Genomic DNA, 22,790 nt, shown 5'->3' with positions numbered 1-22,790 from the left:
TATTTACCATTGAAGTGCATAAATATGGTTAATACTCTCGTAAAATTAGATTTTAGAATTGAAATACGGTGTGACGTAGTGACAACTATGCCATTATCCTGGTCAGTTTATGATTTAAATTTTAAATAATATAGTTTTTTGAACATTTTTTGTTCAGTTTAGTTTGATGTTTTTCTATTTATTAAAATTACTGGTTGAAGCAGTTTGCCATAGTTACTTTATGTGAAAGATGGTATGGACTGTAAAATTAAAAAAAAATTGGAGCAACAATCAGGAAACGTAAATGTTATAGTTTCACTTTGAACGGTTTTGCACGGAGATGTTAAGTGGCACATGAATTGAACTTCGTGATAACAATGGGCTGAAATTTACTCGATTACGTAATCCCGGCTCTTTCCGTCCATTCACAAGCTGTGAATTTTAAAATATACTTTGTGTCTCATAACCTCGACAGTGAGTTAATGAGAGATAGACACATTCACAACAATACAATGTAGGGTAATTGAGGGGGTAGTATCGTAAATTATTTTGCTTTCATAATTTCAAAGCAATCAGTGAAGAACTTTCAGAGATTTAAGTTTTTTAATGGATGAATATTTACATTATTATTTACTGAGATGTGTTTAAATAATCAACAAAAACCCGAAATTATGCAAGCAAAATAATTTAATATAGAGAGTAATTGCCATTACGTGGGGTAAGAAACCCTCCCAGGATTTGCGTGGAATGATTTTGGAAATTAACGAAAACAAAAAAAAGAAGAAGAAAAGAATCAGAATCGCAGGACTAGTGGGTATGCACCTGGGTCCTTCTAAACACGAGTCCTCTGGTTAACCTCTAGCCACTTCGTTTATTTTTTTATATCTCCTATATTCTGACATATTTTATAGGCGATTTAGCTGACGCGCTGGCACATTACCCTTACGGCGACACGTGTTTGTACCATTTAGACATTGCCAACATTTCTAATTGGCAGCCATGCCTTATCCTGTCGCCCCGCCAGATGTTAGGCCCCGTGTGGTTATAGTGGTCGCGCTCACTGACCTGCAGTTGCTCACCGCTGCCGACACCCGCTTCAGTATCTGATTGGTCCGCCGCGCTCTGACACGCCCCTGGCGACCCTGAGTGGTCACCCAGTCAACAACATCACCTTGTTACCGACCAGTCAGTGCTCTGAGAGCGCTTTTGCTATTGGCAGACACCTGAAAAATTCGCGGGTTCATTTCGTGTTATGCTAAAATTCAAATAATTATACCTTAGTGCTGCTTCTGTCATTGGTTCTCTGTTAATCTGGAGGACTGAGGGCCAATTAGAGACCCTCACTCATAGAAGTGTCGAATCACAGGCCACCCAGTCGAGACTACTCACAAGTCAGCAGCCAATGAACAGTTTGCATTTGCCCGAGTGTGTAGAGGATATTGGAGTCTATCCTGGAGGTCATTGAACCCGCGAATTTTACCGGTCTCTAGATATTGTGTACAGGCTCTTTAAGTCGAGTCTGGAGTCAAATGAATTCATGAAATTATCGTGATTCCGATATTTGTCTAGTTTTCATTTGGGCGAAGTCACTGGACTGGAGGCTAGGCCAGAGCTGAAGGGCGGACGAATGAGTGCACTAACTAGGACTTGAGTGCAGCGCCAGGTCTGCCAGAGACGATCGCGCGAGAGAGCAGCGCTGCAGAAACAAACTGGCACCGGCGGGCAAACAAGCCATCTCCCGGCCACGTCTGCCAGAGCAGCTCATATTTCATGAGCAAGTGTTCTCGCTGAACCGACCCCAGTCCACTGCAACATTCCTAAAAGTTGTGCCTAGCAATTTGCGAAGAAAATTATTACCACAACATTAAATACAAGTAAATTCATGAACATGGGGCCGATGAAAGGACTTTTCTTTAAAGTAAATAAACATAAAATCGGGAAAAAATTACCTTTTTTTTTAAATATCGTTTACGTTTCAGATAACGTATATAAATTCAAATGTGTCGGTAACAGTGGCTTGAATGGTTCAATGACCTACAGACTTGCAATTACTACAATGTTTGTTATTCAATACTATTTCTTCGTTATTTTTGATTGGCTCAGAGTTGGCACATGAGTTATTGGCCAGAAGCCTACATGAGCAGCAGTTGAAAGTTGGGCGGATATGAATCTTAAGACTATCACGAAATTAACTACGAATTTTTTCCGGTACCTTAACATTACGAACATAAAAAAATATATATATCTAATTTTAGTAGAAAATTTTGCTATCGTGTGTGTATGTCATCAAAAATTTTATATAGATACTGAAATTATATTATTTGAAGAGGAAAAAGTCACCACTTTGGAAATGTAACTAAAGTGTGGTTACTTTCATAATTTCTAATAAAAAAATTAATTTTATACGTGAGTGATCGCTTAAGATGTAATTAATTCATGTGACGGCCTTTAAATATTATTCTTAATTTCACAGTGATTAAAACTAACTATTTTTTTTACATGTTCAGTACCTTTATGAACAGTAAATTAGTTTGACAGTGGTTTTCTCTGTGTTCAGGCGGCGCCAGAGCGCGGGTTCCTTCGCGAACCGCCGCAGCCTGGCTGCCTGTGTCGCTGTCTAGACGTGCAGCCAGCTTTGGTAAGTACTTAGTCACAGTGCAACATGTCGAGTCATTTATACAAGGATAACACAGGCTGACAAAAGTTTTGGTTCTGGGGTATTTGGAGCTGATTTCATATGAATTTAGTGGCCTAAATTCAAATATGGCATTAGTTTTTGCCTAGGAGGTCAAATTTATAAGATATGACGTTTTAGTGAAATGTACGTTTTACGTTATTTTAGGTTAAATCCATGAATCAAATCTAAAATTAAACATGAAATTTTTATTATTAAAATTACACAAATATGATTATATTATACAAATATCATTATATTATACAAATAAAAATTTATTTTATAAATATTATTAGTATATTCCTACTAATATTAAGTTATATATATACAAAGATAGTACCAAGTAATCGATGGAACCAACTAGTCACTCAACACTTCGGAAGCTTCTTTTTCGTGAACTTCTTGAATATATATCGGAACAGTCTCTATTAAAAATCCAGTAATAATCTGCCATCATGTGCGTACCCCATCTTCCTTGACAGTGTTCCTCCATAATTTTAATATCTTGATGAAATCTTACACCTTGCTCCTTTATGCTGTCTCCTAAATTTTCAGGAAAACAGTCAAGGTGGCTATGTAAATAGTGCACCTTAATAATCATGTTGCACCCAAGGGATTTGAAATTATTAAGCATATTGTTTACCATTTCAACATAGTTTTCTGCTTTTCGTTGGCCAGAAAATTTCCAACAACAGCAACAAATGAATTATAGGATTTTCGCTCAGCTACATTCATGGAATTTACGAAGGCTTGGTCCTTAATGAATTTTCTTATTTCGGTTTTTCTATGCACGAGAGATAAAAAAACCCTAAGAGTTGAGGTGTGAAAATCGTTAAAGCCGATCATTTCAAGGGAAGCGTATTCTTGTAGACTGTATAAACATTTTGTAAATGGAATTGAAATAATCATGTATTTTTAATATTAGTAAATTAGTACATTAATATAAATTCACTGTATTGCTAAAAAACACGTCCTTTGTAGTACTGGGTTCGGATTCTTGCCAGGGTTCAAATTAGCAGTACCTATTTATATAATGTTAAAAACATTATACGAAAGTTATATTTGCGTATCAACAATCTACATAAAAAATGAAGTAGTTACTATTACACCAAAAATACATAGTACACAGAAGACTTGTAATAATGCTAGATAAAATATCACTACTAAGCTATGTTTTTATTGAAATAGGTCCAATATTAAAGGCCACGTAAAATGTACACATTCAGATGGCTTCACAGATAACAATAATATTACTAAGTATATATTTATGACTCATTAATATTTGCTATTTTAATGACTAGCACAGCTATAGAAATAATTATATTTTTTACAAGGCAGTAAATACCCATAATATTAGTTACTATAGTTTACCGGAAGCGTTTACGAAAAATTCGGCAAATAGTTAATATTTTGTTATGTTACAGATGAAATAATATTCTTTCTGTATGTAAAACTGACGGAATACAAAAAAAAAAAAAGCGTAACAGAGAAACTCCAAAAATAAATATACCAGACCATAGATTCGTTTCTCAGTTTAGAAGATGTCATCTAATTTTTTCAAATAATAGATTGGTTTAGACTGTAAAATTTTGCATTTAGATGTCAGCATGTTCTACAAAAATACAGAAATACAATAAAAACGAATTAATTAAAAAAAAATAGTACCTAATATTTTATTATGTCTAACTGTTACGGGCTCTGAAGCGAGCCAGACATCTCAAAATGAAGAAAGTCAAGAAGAAAGACAGAACGAGTAAAGTACTCATCACAAAAATAAACATCTGTATAATTATGAATTACAGTTCACATTTCCACAGATAGAAAACATTGACTGTGTGTTGTGTGTATGAGAAAATCATTTCAGGTAACATTTCGAGGCAGCTTGTAATAGCTTGCTTGCGGACTAAAAGGCCTTTTGCTGTCGTAGATTTAACTAGCAAGCAGTACGTGCGAATTTTTATCTGTTGTTTTACACTTAAGAAAATATTTGATAAAAACATAAAAAGTAAAAAGGTTCGTGAAACAGCCGGGGAGATCAATGCAACTTATAGTAAAGGGGGAAGTGTTTCGACCACTACACTGCCGCACCCCCATTACCAGGCAAAGTCCACGTTATAATACGTCAATTGACAGACAAGACTTTTGTTTTAAGTAAAACATATTAGCAGCCGGAAGGGTTATGCGATCATCTGATCGTAACAAAAAGTTCCAAGCTCAGGAGTGGAGCACTAAATAGTGCTGAGGGGAGAGGTATTGAGTTCCCCACTCCTGACTCTCGGACAAGCTCTTTAATGAAGTGACGCTAGTGCTGAAATTTACCTATCGCTGGAAACACTAAATTTTGACTTAATTTTTTGACGTGACAACGTCTAATAAATCGGTGAACGCCGGCTGCACGCACGAAAAAGTGTTCTGTTACGCTGTGTCCCGTTACGCTCATTGTACGCTTGCGTCGCATCTATCTCTCTTCCACTCGATTGGAACAACCATCGATTTGACTTTTTCGAGGCACATTAAACTTGAAACACTCCCATTCGTTTCCTACTTTTCCTATCATCGTCATATCCTTAACAGAATAACACAGATTGCAAGAAGTTAAATAGCAAACATGTATAAAAGTTATAGTTAAAACAATCTCTTCGTTAAAGTAATAAACATATTTGAATTAATGAGTGCAAATAAAAATAAATTGATCAATTAGATTGTAGATTTCATTTCACTCCTTCTTTGAATCCATACAAAATAGTGATAATTCAATAAAAAATGATTCAATTTTTTTCATAAAAGTATGCAATCATTTCATCAATGTTTTGTTATGACGTTGTCACGTAAGCCGACTTTACAGACAACCAATTTTTTTTTTAATGAAAATTTGCAAAGACATTTTCAATATAGATCGTGTTTTTTCCCCCAGCTTGTTATTGCGCGTGTTGTTCAGTTTAGTCGTGGCAGAAGTGCGAAGTGCTAGGTGGCCTCCCAGTTACACGAGCAGAGCAGCTGCATGCAGGGGAGTGTTTGTGCTCGGCCGGCAGGGGGCGGTCGATAGCCGCTGCGGCCGAACAAAAGACATGCTTCAGCCGCGCGCCGGGGGGCGTAACTGATGCGTGATGCGCCGCTCCGCGCTCACGACGAGTCGCCACCCAGCTCCCGCGGCTTGGTCCCAGGCGTCATTTGCACTTTTATTTACTTTTCCTTCGGTCATTCATTTTATTTTAGGGCTTTTTATAACATTTAAGCGCGATAACTGCCTTGATTTGGTTGTTCGGCCACAAATATATATATAAAAAAAAAATTACACTGAGCGAAACATCGCGGATGTAAAAAAAGGCGCGCAAATATTCGTAATCATCATCACCCATGGCATTTCAAAAAGTAATTATCTGTTGAAACAATTTGTGTCAGAACAACAAATGCAAGGGAGGAATAGCCATTAGGAAAATACGTAATGATAAAAATCGAAAGAAAACACAATGTTGCATGAGACCGAGCATAATGGCATCACCGGCTTCCCAGGGCTGCTGTACGCGCTTCAAGTTGAAGCTGAATAGTGATTTTATTGCAAACAGAAACTGTATTTAAGAGAGCGCACCTATCTCCCGGCTAATGTTTAATTGAGCAAATTTGTTAAACCACCGCAAATCTTGTGGCTGTCAAAACACAATCTTTTTGAAGTAACAGGGGGCACTACACATCAGAGGAGTGTATGGAAAGTCAAGGTATTGCTGCCAATCATATCTATGTAATAATTTGACTTTATGCGACATATTTTGTGGTGGTGTAAAACTTTGTTCAGTTAAACATCATCCATACGCTCGTGTTCAGTTTTAAATAATGTCTCTATCAATAGCAACAAAATAATTGTTCAGATACAAATTTATTATTAATATTATTTGTGAAAATATATAATGCTAATTTAAAGGATACAGCAGTAACCATAGGTGATCTGGCCCCTAGAGAGTCATATTATTAACTGTTTTGTTTATTTGAGCATATAAGTAATTCATATGTGTATAATGTTTGGATCTAAATAAGGTAGTTATGCAGATATGGGAGAAAATTGTCAAAAGAGACTTTTTAACTATTTTCCTTACTGCTACTTAGCATAGAGAGATTATGTAGTTCCAAAACCTTATAAATTGAACATTATAAAAATATTACTTGCATAATTTTTATCCTACCAGTCTTCGTAACTAAAAATTTTAATAAATTTTATGTTATTTACATTTAGTTTCTTATCAGTTGTTCATAATCCAAGATGGTGGACTCTGGCACACAGAAACAAAATGGCGGACGTGACGTCATACTAGGTGATGGGAGGTCAGTCTGTCGGTGGCTTCCGTGGAGGAAGGTTCCGTCACCATTTTATTTTGCTCTCACCGAGTTGAAACGAGGTTTCCATGATGTAAGTGCGTTTTTAATTTAAAATTTTAAAAATGTAATTTAAATAATTTTTTAATGAATTAAGATTTTCTTCTGAAAATTTGGAATAATAATTACGAAATTTCAAGATGGCTGACATAACGTCATAATTTCAAAATGGCGGAATCTTTTAATTAAAATGTAATTAATTTTTTAAGAATTTTAAATTTCTCCAAAATTTCCTGATGAAAATTGCGGATTTTCGAGATGGCGGTCTTGATTAAAATTTCAATGATGACATCACAATTCGAAATGGCTACCATGATATCCTAATGGATGAGGTTAAAAGTCCTCAAAGGATTATTTCAGGATTGTGGATTAGGGATTTAACTCTCTTTGAGGGATTTTGGTTTTTTTAAATGCAAAAGTATTTTGAGGCATTACGAATTTCAAATTTCTAAAATTTGTTACGATCTCCCTCCCCCCTGGCAGAGTGGCTGAGGGACAGCTCTGGGACACGCTTATGGCCGCTGGCAGAGTGGCTGAGGGACAGCTCTGGGACACGCTTATGGCCGCTGGCAGAGTGGCTGAGGGACAGCTCTGGGACACGCTTATGGCCGCTGGCAGAGTGGCTGAGGGACAGCTCTGGGACACGCTTATGGCCGCTGGCAGAGTGGCTGAGGGACAGCTCTGGGACACGCTTATGGCCGCTGGCAGAGTGGCTGAGGGACAGCTCTGGGACACGCTTATGGCCGCTGGCAGAGTGGCTGAGGGACAGCTCTGGGACACGCTTATGGCCGCTGGCAGAGTGGCTGAGGGACAGCTCTGGGACACGCTTATGGCCGCTGGCAGAGTGGCTGAGGGACAGCTCTGGGACACGCTTATGGCCGCTGGCAGAGTGGCTGAGGGACAGCTCTGGGACACGCTTATGGCCGCTGGCAGAGTGGTTGAGGGACAGCTCTGGGACACGCTTATGGCCGCTGGCAGAGTGGTTGAGGGACAGCTCTGGGACACGCTTATGGCCGCTGGCAGAGTGGCTGAGGGACAGCTCTGGGACACGCTTATGGCCGCTGGCAGAGTGGCTGAGGGACAGCTCTGGGACACGCTTATGGCCGCTGGCAGAGTGGCTGAGCGGCAGCTCTGGGACACGCTTATGGCCGCTGGCAGAGTGGCTGAGCGGCAGCTCTGGGACACGCTTATGGCCGCTGGCAGAGTGGCTGAGGGACAGCTCTGGGACACGCTTATGGCCGCTGGCAGAGTGGCTGAGCGGCAGCTCTGGGACACGCTTATGGCCGCTGGCAGAGTGGCTGAGCGGCAGCTCTGGGACACGCTTATGGCCGCTGGCAGAGTGGCTGAGGGACAGCTCTGGGACACGCTTATGGCCGCTGGCAGAGTGGCTGAGGGACAGCTCTGGGACACGCTTATGGCCGCTGGCAGAGTGGCTGAGGGACAGCTCTGGGACACGCTTATGGCCGCTGGCAGAGTGGCTGAGGGACAGCTCTGGGACACGCTTATGGCCGCTGGCAGAGTGGTTGAGGGACAGCTCTGGGACACGCTTATGGCCGCTGGCAGAGTGGTTGAGGGACAGCTCTGGGACACGCTTATGGCCGCTGGCAGAGTGGCTGAGGGACAGCTCTGGGACACGCTTATGGCCGCTGGCAGAGTGGCTGAGGGACAGCTCTGGGACACGCTTATGGCCGCTGGCAGAGTGGCTGAGGGACAGCTCTGGGACACGCTTATGGCCGCTGGCAGAGTGGCTGAGGGACAGCTCTGGGACACGCTTATGGCCGCTGGCAGAGTGGCTGAGGGACAGCTCTGGGACACGCTTATGGCCGCTGGCAGAGTGGCTGAGCGGCAGCTCTGGGACACGCTTATGGCCGCTGGCAGAGTGGCTGAGCGGCAGCTCTGGGACACGCTTATGGCCGCTGGCAGAGTGGCTGAGGGACAGCTCTGGGACACGCTTATGGCCGCTGGCAGAGTGGCTGAGGGACAGCTCTGGGACACGCTTATGGCCGCTGGCAGAGTGGCTGAGCCTCAGCTCTGGGACACGCTTATGGCCGCTGGCAGAGTGGCTGAGCGGCAGCTCTGGGACACGCTTATGGCCGCTGGCAGAGTTGCTGAGCGGCAGCTCTGGGACACGCTTATGGCCGCTGGCAGAGTGGCTGAGCGGCAGCTCTGGGACACGCTTATGGCCGCTGGCAGAGTGGCTGAGCGGCAGCTCTGGGACACGCTTATGGCCGCTGGCAGAGTGGCTGAGGGACAGCTCTGGGACACGCTTATGACCGCTGGCAGAGTGGCTGAGGGACAGCTCTGGGACACGCTTATGGCCGCTGGCAGAGTGGCTGAGGGACAGCTCTGGGACACGCTTATGGCCGCTGGCAGAGTGGCTGAGCGGCAGCTCTGGGACACGCTTATGGCCGCTGGCAGAGTGGCTGAGCGGCAGCTCTGGGACACGCTTATGGCCGCTGGCAGAGTGGCTGAGCGGCAGCTCTGGGACACGCTTATGGCCGCTGGCAGAGAGGCTGAGGGACAGCTCTGGGACACGCTTATGGCCGCTGGCAGAGTGGCTGAGCGGCAGCTCTGGGACACGCTTATGGCCGCTGGCAGAGTGGCTGAGCGGCAGCTCTGGGACACGCTTATGGCCGCTGGCAGAGTGGCTGAGGGACAGCTCTGGGACACGCTTATGGCCGCTGGCAGAGTGGCTGAGGGACAGCTCTGGGACACGCTTATGGCCGCTGGCAGAGTGGCTGAGCGGCAGCTCTGGGACACGCTTATGGCCGCTGGCAGAGTGGCTGAGGGACAGCTCTGGGACACGCTTATGGCCGCTGGCAGAGTGGCTGAGGGACAGCTCTGGGACACGCTTATGGCCGCTGGCAGAGTGGCTGAGGGACAGCTCTGGGACACGCTAATGGCCGCTGGCAGAGTGGCTGAGGGACAGCTCTGGGACACGCTTATGGCCGCTGGCAGAGTGGCTGAGGGACAGCTCTGGGACACGCTTATGGCCGCTGGCAGAGTGGCTGAGGGACAGCTCTGGGACACGCTTATGGCCGCTGGCAGAGTGGCTGAGCGGCAGCTCTGGGACACGCTTATGGCCGCTGGCAGAGTGGCTGAGGGACAGCTCTGGGACACGCTTATGGCCGCTGGCAGAGTGGCTGAGGGACAGCTCTGGGACACGCTTATGGCAGCTGGCAGAGTGGCTGAGGGACAGCTCTGGGACACGCTTATGGCCGCTGGCAGAGTGGCTGAGGGACAGCTCTGGGACACGCTTATGGCCGCTGGCAGAGTGGCTGAGGGACAGCTCTGGGACACGCTTATGGCCGCTGGCAGAGTGGCTGAGCGGCAGCTCTGGGACACGCTTATATCCGCTGGCAGAGTGGCTGAGCGGCAGCTCTGGGACACGCTTATGGCCGCTGGCAGAGTGGCTGAGGGACAGCTCTGGGACACGATTATGGCCGCTGGCAGAGTGGCTGAGCGGCAGCTCTGGGACACGCTTATGGCCGCTGGCAGAGTGGCTGAGGGACAGCTCTGGGACACGCTTATGGCCGCTGGCAGAGTGGCTGAGGGACAGCTCTGGGACACGCTTATGGCCCCTGGCAGAGTGGCTGAGGGACAGCTCTGGGACACGCTTATGGCCGCTGGCAGAGTGGCTGAGGGACAGCTCTGGGACACGCTTATGGCCGCTGGCAAAGTGGCTGAGCGGCAGCTCTGGGACACGCTTATGGCCGCTGGCAAAGTGGCTGAGGGACAGCTCTGGGACACGCTTATGGCCGCTGGCAGAGTGGCTGAGGGACAGCTCTGGGACACGCTTATGGCCGCTGGCAGAGTGGCTGAGGGACAGCTCTGGGACACGCTTATGGCCGCTGGCAGAGTGGCTGAGGGACAGCTCTGGGACACGCTTATGGCCGCTGGCAGAGTGGCTGAGGGACAGCTCTGGGACACGCTTATGGCCGCTGGCAGAGTGGCTGAGGGACAGCTCTGGGACACGCTTATGGCCGCTGGCAGAGTGGCTGAGGGACAGCTCTGGGACACGCTTATGGCCGCTGGCAGAGTGGCTGAGGGACAGCTCTGGGACACGCTTATGGCCGCTGGCAGAGTGGCTGAGGGACAGCTCTGGGACACGCTTATGGCCGCTGGCAGAGTGGCTGAGGGACAGCTCTGGGACACGCTTATGGCCGCTGGCAGAGTGGCTGAGGGACAGCTCTGGGACACGCTTATGGCCCCTGGCAGAGTGGCTGAGGGACAGCTCTGGGACACGCTTATGGCCGCTGGCAGAGTGGCTGAGGGACAGCTCTGGGACACGCTTATGGCCGCTGGCAGAGTGGCTGAGGGACAGCTCTGGGACACGCTTATGGCCCCTGGCAGAGTGGCTGAGGGACAGCTCTGGGACACGCTTATGGCCGCTGGCAGAGTGGCTGAGCGGCAGCTCTGGGACACGCTTATGGCCGCTGGCAGAGTGGCTGAGCGGCAGCTCTGGGACACGCTTATGGCCGCTGGCAGAGTGGCTGAGCGGCAGCTCTGGGACACGCTTATGGCCGCTGGCAGAGTGGCTGAGGGACAGCTCTGGGACACGCTTATGGCCGCTGGCAGAGTGGCTGAGGGACAGCTCTGGGACACGCTTATGGCCGCTGGCAGAGTGGCTGAGCGGCAGCTCTGGGACACGCTTATGGCCGCTGGCAGAGTGGCTGAGGGACAGCTCTGGGACACGCTTATGGCCGCTGGCAGAGTGGCTGAGCGGCAGCTCTGGGACACGCTTATGGCCGCTGGCAGAGTGGCTGAGGGACAGCTCTGGGACACGCTAATGGCCGCTGGCAGAGTGGCTGAGGGACAGCTCTGGGACACGCTTATGGCCGCTGGCAGAGTGGCTGAGGGACAGCTCTGGGACACGCTTATGGCCGCTGGCAGAGTGGCTGAGCGGCAGCTCTGGGACACGCTTATGGCCGCTGGCAGAGTGGCTGAGGGACAGCTCTGGGACACGCTTATGGCCGCTGGCAGAGTGGCTGAGGGACACGTGTGTCTGCTCTGCGACTCATCGCTCGTGATTTTTCGATATCCGGAATGGAGATGACATCTCGTGAAAGTACATCAAAGAGCATTAATCGTGTTATGTTCCTCTCTGGCCGGCTTCCGGCTTTCAATATACTGATTGTATTTTCAGTTAAAATACGCCCAGCTAAATTAGCGTCCATTGCTTCTCTTCTACTTTAGGAGGAAATGTTAAGTTAAGCCAAAATCTGGTATAATATTCCTCAAAATTATTCAGATATCTTTTTTAGGTGCGCTATATGAATGTGGTACTTTGTATGCTGCCTGTTTGACAAAGATAGATTTAAAAAATCTCATTAAATAGACCTTTTAAGAAGAAGTAATTTTAATTTTTGTGACTTATTTTGGAACTTAAAAATCTTTTTGTGAACTTATTTATCATGTATTCTATAAACTTTTAGTTGCAACCAAAAAGCATTAAAACATGCTTGTTGTGGTTATTTTATTTTGAATAAGATTATATACATTAGTTTATTGTATAAAGAAACCCCAAAATACCGTCAATGAAATAAATGTAATTGTGTTCAGGCTACCATGTACTCTATACTACCACCCATTTAACTGTAATAAGCGAAAGCATAAAAGCAAAACTAAGATATTACAACCACTGTGAATATTTGTCATCTAACATTTTAACCAAGATTTAAGTTAAGGTTATTGAATAAATCATGTTTACAAACCGATTTTATTTTACAACTTTGCCACTTTAGATTCCGATCAAAGTAACATTTAAATTTTTTCCACGAAGCTTTGATTCCCTGGGTTTTTAGAATGAAGTTAAAACCTAATTAATACTTAGCTTCTTGGCCGAAGCCAAGTAGTAGTTTTTGATCCTAGCCTCTAAGCCTACGAACCAGAATTAAGTTGTAACGTTGCCATATAGACCCAGAAGCTCGGCCGTAGACAAACTTTAAACGAATACTTTGAATATTCGAATTTATCCTCTTAAAAAAAATTGGTTGTCTGTAAAGTCGGTTTACGGACGACATTTAGACGTGACAACGTCATAACAAAACATTGATGAAATGATTGCATACTTTAAGAATAAAATTGAATAATTTTTATTTTAATAATAAAAGAATAAATACTTGAAATTATACTAGTAATCAGATTTTTAAAATGCAAGAATAATTAACCTTTATTGCAGAAATTGTTGTTGTAATAAGCAATGAAAACCACATGAACTTATCACTTCACTTTATAAACAGTCGACGAAACAGTTGACGTGTAGATGACTTGTAATTAATTTTAAAAACTGGCGTTTAGCTATAAAGGTTAAATATAATTATGAACAAGTTTTCATATAAATAAACTGTAATCAAATATCTATCATCAATTATATGAATCATCATAATTTTTTAGTCAATTATAACATAACCTATTATTACTGCACTCGCCGACAGCGTAACGGAACACAGCGTAACGGAACAATGAGCGAACCGGGACACAGCGTAACGGAACAATGAACGTAACGGGACACAGCGTAGCGGAAAAATGTGCGTAACGGGAAACTTTTTCGTGCGTGCAGCCGGCGTTCATCGATTTATTTAAACGTTGTCACGTCAAGAAAGGCGTTCTTTGCTGTACGCCGACGTGGGAGCGCAACGCTTATGTCGCGGCCTCGCCTCCATGGACCTGGAATAAGCCCCGCCCCCTCGCAGACGCACGCGCGAACTGCTGGATCGCGATGGAAGCGGGTAATTGACACGTGGATGCTGCGAGGCGCGCAAGAGGATCAGCCGTGCAGCCAGCTTGTGCCAATTACCCGGCAGACGGGCGCGGCACCAGGTCTGCCTGTCGCTCGAGGACCAACACAGATCTCGACTGCCTTGTTTGGTCAGAACACGTGTTCAAGATATCCGCAGGATTACGGACAATCTTTACTGGTACACACAGTTTAATTACGGAAACGCGAATGTCTAGGCCCAGAAATTATATGTTTTTAATTTTTTTTTTAATTTTGGCTTTTTTTATTTACTGTAGCTCTGGGAGACAAAAATGAATATTTCCTGAGCCACAAGAAGAATTTTTCGCTGTCGTGTTTTTAAATTTTTTATTCAAATGACAGCTGCGATAGAACAGCTATAAAACCATACAACGTGTCACAGAAATGCTGACATTTATCAACAATAACTCAAGTATAGTTATTTCAGCATCGGAATGCGATTGCCTTGCTGATGAAGTTGAATTCTACTAAATATATGTTTTACTCTGTATACGCACATTGTGGTAGCTTCATCCCACATTCATTAATGTTTCTAAGGAATATAATTTTATAAATCACCAAAACAAAAAAAAAGTATAATTTCAGGAAAACTCTTTCAGTTCTAGGGTTTTTTTTGTAACTTACAGAATGTCCGTGGATTCAACTAGGATTTTAGGATATTTTCATTAGTGTCCGTTTGATAATTTTACAGAATATATTTCTGGTAATTTACGGAATCTGTACTGCTAAATATGAATATAAATATAAATGTAAATAAATATAAAACAAGATAGATGGCTATTATGTGATCGAACTAGTGATTAGAAGATATAGCGTTTAATTTCTGTCGAGAAGACTTTTTTTTTTGTTTTTTTGTGTCCAAAATTTGTGACTTCCTCTAGTCGTCATATTGCAGAAGGCAGGGGAACCACTACAGACGCACCTCACCTCTGAACATTGTGCACGCTGTGAACCCTAGCACAGTGTTCTATGTACGGCAATAAGACTCTCAGTAAGCACCTCAGTCCTACGAGATAACCACTCAATCAAGTAGAGTTCTTAAAGGAAACAGTAGGAACCGTCATACGCCAAACTGTTGTCAACGTATTTATGCCAGAATAGTTTTTTATAGTTTAAATTCAAAATTTTCCTTCGATAAAGCATACATAACCCATTCAGAAATTTTCTTAATCTATAAAATAGTGTACGAGAGATATTATTACAGTAAGGTCCTTAAAAAAACTCGTGAAAAAAAGGTTTCTATTGACAGTTTTAGTTTACTACATATCAACTTCATTTATCCACATAATCGCCATTAAGTTTCGTGCTGCACCAGTTTCTTTAGCCCCTCTGCATGGAAATGCGCCGCCTGGGAATTAAACCAGTTGACACCGGCAGTCCTGAGATCCTCTTCGTCGGCGTGGTAGTCACATCAAAGCGGCCGCGGCCAGTCCAGCAAACAGCCAGTCTCTCGGAGCGCCTGCGAGCAGGGCAGCGCGGCGACCCGCAGTGCAGGCGAGTGAAGCGGGAAGCCCACACACAGGGGCGGTTATCGCGGCATCCCAGGCAGATGGCATCTTCACAGTCACGCCCTGGCCGGCAGCCCCAGGGGACAAGCAGCAATGTCAGGAGTGTGGGGACGCACGAAGTGATTGCGTTTTACTTTGCAAAAGGATCTTCACCTGCCCCTGTGTGCGGGCTTCCCGCTTCACTCGTCTGCACTGCGGGTAGCCGCTCTTCCGAGCGGTTTAATTCCCAGGCGGCGACCTTCTTTGCAGAGGGGTTAAAAAAAACTGGTTCAGCGTTACGAAAAGTGCTTAGAACTGAATGTAGATGATGTAGGAAAATAAAGTTGATATGTAGTAAACTAAAACTGCCAATTAAAACATGCATTTTCATCAATTCATTTTTTAATGACCAAACAGACCTTTCTTTATAAATATCACTCGTACATCAACAGTATTATAACAGCTGTAATAGTTTTCGAAAATTAATTAAAATAATTAACGCCAACCTCACAGGGTTAACTATTTGCAGCAGCCAGACACAAATATTCAAAACTAAACTATGAAAATATTTTTGATTTAAAATCGGTTGAAACCAAGACAGCATATCGTTCTTATTTCTTTCCCTTAAACTTAATTTCGCTTCTTTAAGGTGTGAATTTTTTCATTTATTTTGTTTATTCGGTAGTCCGTTAAATTAAAACAGTGTTTTTTTTTAGTATTTAAAGTATTTGATACTGCTTTAAGTTTAAAGTACTTTTAAAATCTAAGTAGTACATGAAAAAGAATATAAATAGTAAATATTCTAAACTTTTTGGAGATACTTTATTTGAAATTGGTATATATTGAAATTTTAATGTTATAAATTTTACCCCGTATTAAAACGTCTACATGAACAATGAAATAAAAAAAAAACACAAGCATCATGTTAGAGAAAAAATTAGTATAATTTTTATCCCCTAAATATTTAAGATTTATTTCACTAAAATTTCTTTATTTAGTATAAATAATTTGTCTGGGTTAGTTTATTGTCTAGCCTAGACATATGTGAACAGCTATAATAAACACCTGCATAAAAACCCGACAGTGATATCGTCGGCTAATAACTTGTTGAGAATTGTTGTTTAACTAAATTCAGGAAATTATTTCTGAAGATAAATAGCTCATTAAAATTTAAAAACAAATTTTAAGCTACAGTATCCAAATTGCAGAATTTTTACTTTAGTCATATATTTTAACTAGGTAATGGCCCACGGATTCTTTCGCGGGATTGCAGAGTATTGCTAATCGTTAGCATTTAAAGAAAATTTAGCTATTAGTTCAAAACATTGTTACTAAACAATATACACGATATATTAAAAGGCACGTAAAAGATTAGATTAATAACAAACCGTTAAAGAATGCTATCTTTTAAAGTAGTTATTAAATTCCTATCAAACGACGAATTTTCATAAATGAAAAAAGTGCGTTACTACTCTACATGCAAGTTGCTCTTCTTTTGTTTCTTATCTCTAGTGATAATAGCTTCAGAAGTGATAACTTTCTTTTCAAAACCAAATTTTTAACTTTTATATCCCTTATGGGACGAATTTCGCAAAATGGTAAATTTGTGAATGTTAGTCCTTGTAAGTTAATTATTGGTACCAAATATATTTTCATACGTTTGATTATAATAAGATATTTCAGTATTTATCTTATACCCCTTTGAAAAACCTCAGGGTTGAATTTTGCAAAATTGTAAAATAGTGACTGTTGGTTTTTGTATGTTAATTTTCATATACTTGATTAGTTTCGGAGATATATTTAATTATTTTAAAACCATTATTTACCTATTTTTCACACCTTTGGGTGGAATTCTGTGATTATATACAGCTTGGTTTTTAAGTCAGCCAAAGATCTTGATAATGACAAAAATTTTCATCAAAATCCATCCTGTATTTTCCAATTGATGCTGTAACAAACAGACAAGCAAAAAAACCACAAGACTTACATAAAAAATTTAAAACAAAATATTTGTGTTATAAATACTTAAGATAAATCGCTATTTTCAAAATATTTTTCATCATCATCCAATTTTCAGACTTTTTATCTCAAACAGTTCTCTTATTAGTGTAGATAAATATAGTGATTCAGCATGATGAAGCTCGTAGAACATTATCGACTGGAAACCATTAAGAATTTTATTTAATGGTCACATGTTTTGCACATATAAATTAAAAACTTTCAAGGATTAAAAGAGTAACGTTCTTTTGTTGGACCTACATCAAAAAGTTTCATATTGGTAATGATGCATTGCAATCACTAAGGAAAAGATATAAAAATTTTACTGTTTCGCAAATTGTTTAGAACTGCTATGAAATAATGAACATATTTAAAATAAATAAATATTAAATTTCATCGGTCCCCAATTCACTGAAATATTTTCTTAGACCAGGATGTTGTAATATTCTCGAATCTCATACAAAGTCTTAATTTTTGTGCCCAATTTTCAGTATCGTAATGCGTTATCCAGTTTCTAGATCGCCGAAGATAATTGGACGACATTTGTGGATCAACCAAGAAATTAACATTACCACGATAGTGGATGTTCCTTAATATATCAATAATTTGAAGTAGAAATTATAAAAATAACTAATTTCCTAAAATTATTATTGGATAACTTTATACCGAGTGAGAGATTTACATGCAATCTGTTTAAGAGCTTGAAAAAAAATTGAAGTGAAGCGGGGGAATTTATTTCCATTTCGAAAATTGAAAAGGATCTACTATTCATTAGCGAAACAGGTGAGGAATGTGCGCAGCCCTGTGGTACCGGTGGGGATGAGATTTTTTCTGGCTGAAAAACCATTTTCTGCTGGTTTATCCTCGATGGAATATTTGGAAGACAATTTTTTTTTTACATACAATGCTTAGAGAAACGTTGTCGTGAAAATTAAACCCCTTGACAAAGAATTTTTTAAAATCATAAACGCTATTCTGATAGCCCCTACTATCGTTGTAAACCTGCTTAACTGTTTCTGATTTCTATCCTTACTGTAAACTACTTTATGTTTTACATTAAAAATTATTAATACGTAAATATAATGGGATTTATTTTTCAAATGAAGGAAAGCAATTTTATAGTCTTTGCAATAGACACAAACATGCCTTGTGGATATATTCATCCCATCCCCCTCAAACACACACAATTTCCTTAATAATATTACATGGTAATTAAGTATGCTATAACATTAAAATTTGCCCAGACTCAATAAATTATTTTGGAGGCAAATAATGTTTCACAGTTCAAAATCACATAAAAATGCATCTTTGGAGTAAAAAAACATTTGCAATAAAATTTTTCCAACGTGTAAATTAAATAATCTTTAAAAGAATTGCTTTTAAAAATCTACTGAAATATTTTTTTCTGTCAGTGAATAACTTCATAATATTTGAATAATGACTAAAAGCATAATAACTGGAGTTCAACAATAATGATTTACAATTATTTAAAGTTTTACAAAATTCATGATCACGTGTGGGCTACTATGGCTTCCTGGAGTAATTTTTAAATACATTTATCTGATATACTGTATAAATATTATGATATACAAAAAATGCCACGAAACTCTAAACATTAAGACATCCAAATTCCTTACAAGTTAATGTTTCGTTTAAAAGTAAAAACTATTTTGAAGGTACCACAAAATATTTTTTAGATAAAATATTAAAAAAGATTATTAGATAATGTATGCTATGTACTTTTCCAAGATCATAACTAATTTGTATAATACAAAGTAATGTATTTTGCACTTTAATATAATTTATTGAGTTTAGTCGGATGGGTGATAGTCAATTGTAAGATAAAGACTTGAATAATCCATACAATAAAGAAGAGAGTTTGTCTGTCTGTCTTTCGCGTAGCGCAGATTTGGAAAGGTTTAGAGACGTGAAATTTGATACATAGATTCTTTGCAACTCGAAGCGTTTTTTTTTTCTTCAAAATTCTATTATAATTTTTTTTAATTGATTGTTTAAAAATGTTTCGCCCATAAATAACAATTTTTGCTCAACATTATTCCGTGAAAGTATTTACGTAATGAAACAACTGTCAGACTCTTTGCTGGTTAATCGCTGCCATGTTTTTTTTTTCTCCAATTGTTAAGTTTTATTAGTAGCATATTTCATTTTAACAGTTCATTCCTTTCTCTAAGGTATTCGTGTGTGGCTGTTAACATTGTCTTATTCGGAATATTTATCAAAACTGAAATACATATTTTAATACTTTTTCTTGTTTATTATTAATGCGTTTTTCCTGCCTTAACAAAGGAAAGCGTGTAACACAGATAACAAAATATTTTTAAAATCTCATATTGTTTGTATCGCTAGTAGCATATATTCATTAAAATTAATTCCTGTAATTCCTAATGTCTTTGTTTTATACGATGGTTTTCAAACCTTAAAGGTATTGTCTTCTGTTTGGGACGCTGACGGGCAGTGGCGTTCACTTGAGGAGGGTCAGTGGTCAGTGGTCAGTGGTCAGTGGTCAGTGGTCAGTGGTCAGTGGTCAGTGGTCAGTGGTCAGTGGTCAGTGGTCAGTGGTCAGTGGTCAGTGGTCAGTGGTCAGTGGTCAGTGGTCAGTGGTCAGTGGTCAGTGGTCAGTGGTCAGTGGTCAGTGGTCAGTGGTCAGTGGTCAGTGGTCAGTGGTCAGTGGTCAGTGGTCAGTGGCGGACCCGCAAGGAGCGTGCTGTCACTCACTGACAGCTCACACAGGAGCATAGCAGGCCCTACTGTGACAGCACTACGGAGCATAGCAGGCCCTACTGTGACAGCACTACGGAGCATAGCAGGCCCTACTGTGACAGCACTACGGAGCATAGCAGGCCCTACTGTGACAGCACTACGGAGCATAGCAGGCCCTACTGTGACAGCACTACGGAGCATAGCAGGCCCTACTGTGACAGCACTACGGAGCATAAAGAGCAGTGCAAGAGTGTTGTGTCTGTACCCTGACAGCGACGCACTGGTATGTAAGCGCGCATGTTTACCTACGATACTGCTCGGAATAAATGATTATCTAGAAATAATTCTCCTCGCTCATACATTTTCTGGGTCTGACTGTGTCAGTCAAGTGTGTAGATTATAAATAACTGATTGGAACAGTTTCTTTAAAATCCAAACGGCCATTGCCTCAAATTCACAACAATTTAAAACGCATTCGTGGAAGAAAAACTAAGAAGAAAATACTTAAAATCACAAATTAACAATACTTTGGGTTAAACGTTGTCATATGAAGAAACAATGTTCTACATGGAAAAGTATAATTACAGTTTTTGGACGTTAAAATAGCACTCGCGGTTGATTTACGAAATTAACTCATCAAAAACCAGAGAACTTCAAGCACTAAAAATAAATCCAAAGTACTTGAGTGTCCTGAAATGAAACATATTATATTTTACATTGATGAATACCACTTGTAGAAATATGTCTTTGCAAATGATAGCACGAATGTTACAGTAGAAACTAAAATAGGCATATATCTTATTAGTAGATCACTTGCAAATTGACTTCATTACGCTCAGGCCTGTCGCAAATCAATGGTAGTATTTGAAGCTACCCTCTCTGAGTAGAGGTTTATCTCAGTAGACTATGATAATAATCAGTTGAAAACTAACATTTGTTGTAACGACACCGAAAATAAATATTTATATTTATACATCTAAAGAATTGTTAATATGAAAAGTTTTTTTGAAGATATGATTAAATGCTTATAATAAAAACAAATTATTAATTTCAATGCCAGTTTCAATTACATTTTCAATACAAAGTAATGGGGAAAAAAGAGCTCAAGAAATAGTTTTGAACCATCAAAGTATTAAATACAATAATAATACAACATTCTCGAGGTTCTTGCAAAAACGAATTACTTTTTTATATAAAAAGCAAGAAATACATTCAGAGACGCCGTGGATTTTCATGGTAATGTTACCTCGCGTGTTTTAAAGTAATGAGTTTTTTTCTAAATCCTAAGACTCTTACAAAAATGTGTACGTTCTGCACCGCAAGTTCTCGTCCAAGCACAAAGAGACAATATTGCAGAGACTCAGCGGTCAGCGAGCAATCACACAAATTGTCGTTCATGGGGAAACTTTTCCTATTTATTTATTTTTCTCTTCTCTGGAGCAGTCAGCGCTTTCAAGCCGTCTTCAACAAACCAGAAGAGCGAAAGAATTAAAACCCTGCCTTACAATTGAATATAACAAGCGTAAAGAGTTGCTCGATAATAGAATGTTAAATTTCTGTCGTGCTTCAAATTAAAGACAAGCGTGATTGTGATGTTTTATTTATTTTTATGGTCATATACATAATCAATTCAGTTCTAAGTCCGTTTCATTGTATGCTATATTAGGAACCAATATTAAAAAAAAATTAAATATCTTATTGTAACTATTATTACTATCGACTACGAAATATGCTAATGGTAAGGAGCGCTTGGAAGCTGGAAATTTTTTAGATAAAATAACAAATCATAGTAACCAATAGTTGTTTATTTGTAACAAATAATTACATGTATGTTAATCGACAGCTGATGTGCTATGTAAGTAAGGCACGAGCCAACAATTGTATTTTGGAACGTATTAAAGAAATTGTAAAGTGCAACATAGTCAAATTTAAATGTATCATTCCTTACTGAAGGAATGTATTATTCCTTACATGTCAGTTCGAGCTCACAGAGCATAACCGCGGTTGTCTGTTATTGGCCCAACCACATCTCGCACTTCAGTCTGACTGATCTGTTTCCAGAAGATGTCTACACCCTACTTATTTCATTCAATGAAAGTGAAGACAGCTTTCTCTATGACCTCAAGTTCCATTACACTATTGCTTTAGTCTATCACTCCTGTTCCCGATGTTGTGTGAATAGCTCATTCGTTCCTGATGAGCAAATGTGTCAAGAGTAAATCATAACCACTCATCGCCATAAATTATTTATGGGTTAAGGGCATACTGTTTTCTTATATTACGAAGACTTTTTTATATTTAAGACTAATACATTTAAAGAAAATAAACATTTTACAAAGGATATTATGTAACTCAAGTGGTTTCCAAGACGCGAGTAAGACCAAGAGACAAAGCATGGTTACTTTAATGCTTTTGCATACTAGGTTTGCTGAACGATTTGTTTACTTACGAAAAATATTTAAAAAAAATATAACGACGGTCAAACTTGCTTGTAGCCTATAACGCGTTTTTTTTAAAGCTGGATTTTACCATACAAGTATTTTGTCCTGAAATATGTTGCATCTACAGAAATTTGCTCTAACACGTTTTTGGTACATAAAACACATTTTATCCTGGTTTTAGTCCATAATTAAAGACCGGGGAAATGCGCAGATTCATTTAATGATAGGCTAAAATTCAAATACTTGTATCCTTACGCTGAATCTTTCAATGAGAGACCTTCAACTAAAGAAGCATCGAATCACAGGCTCCCAGTCAAGACATCTCACAAGTCAGCAGCCAATGAGCACGTGGCATTTTCCTG

General features: G+C 40.7%; 1 protein-coding gene across 1 annotated transcript in view; it reads left to right on the top strand.

Moving 5' to 3' along the window:
- LOC134529023 (leucine-rich repeat neuronal protein 3-like) overlaps positions 1-22,790 on the top strand; it is a 275,127-nt gene that overhangs the window by 122,837 nt on the left and 129,500 nt on the right. The window contains exon 2 of the mRNA XM_063362701.1: positions 2,537-2,617. The gene's annotated coding sequence lies outside the window, so the exon portion shown is untranslated. The remainder of the gene's footprint in view (positions 1-2,536; positions 2,618-22,790) is intronic.

Source organism: Bacillus rossius, chromosome 2, assembly GCF_032445375.1.
Source record: "Bacillus rossius redtenbacheri isolate Brsri chromosome 2, Brsri_v3, whole genome shotgun sequence".
Classification (NCBI taxonomy): Eukaryota; Metazoa; Arthropoda; class Insecta; order Phasmatodea; family Bacillidae; genus Bacillus; species Bacillus rossius.
This window is presented reverse-complemented; position numbering and strand designations above follow the sequence as displayed.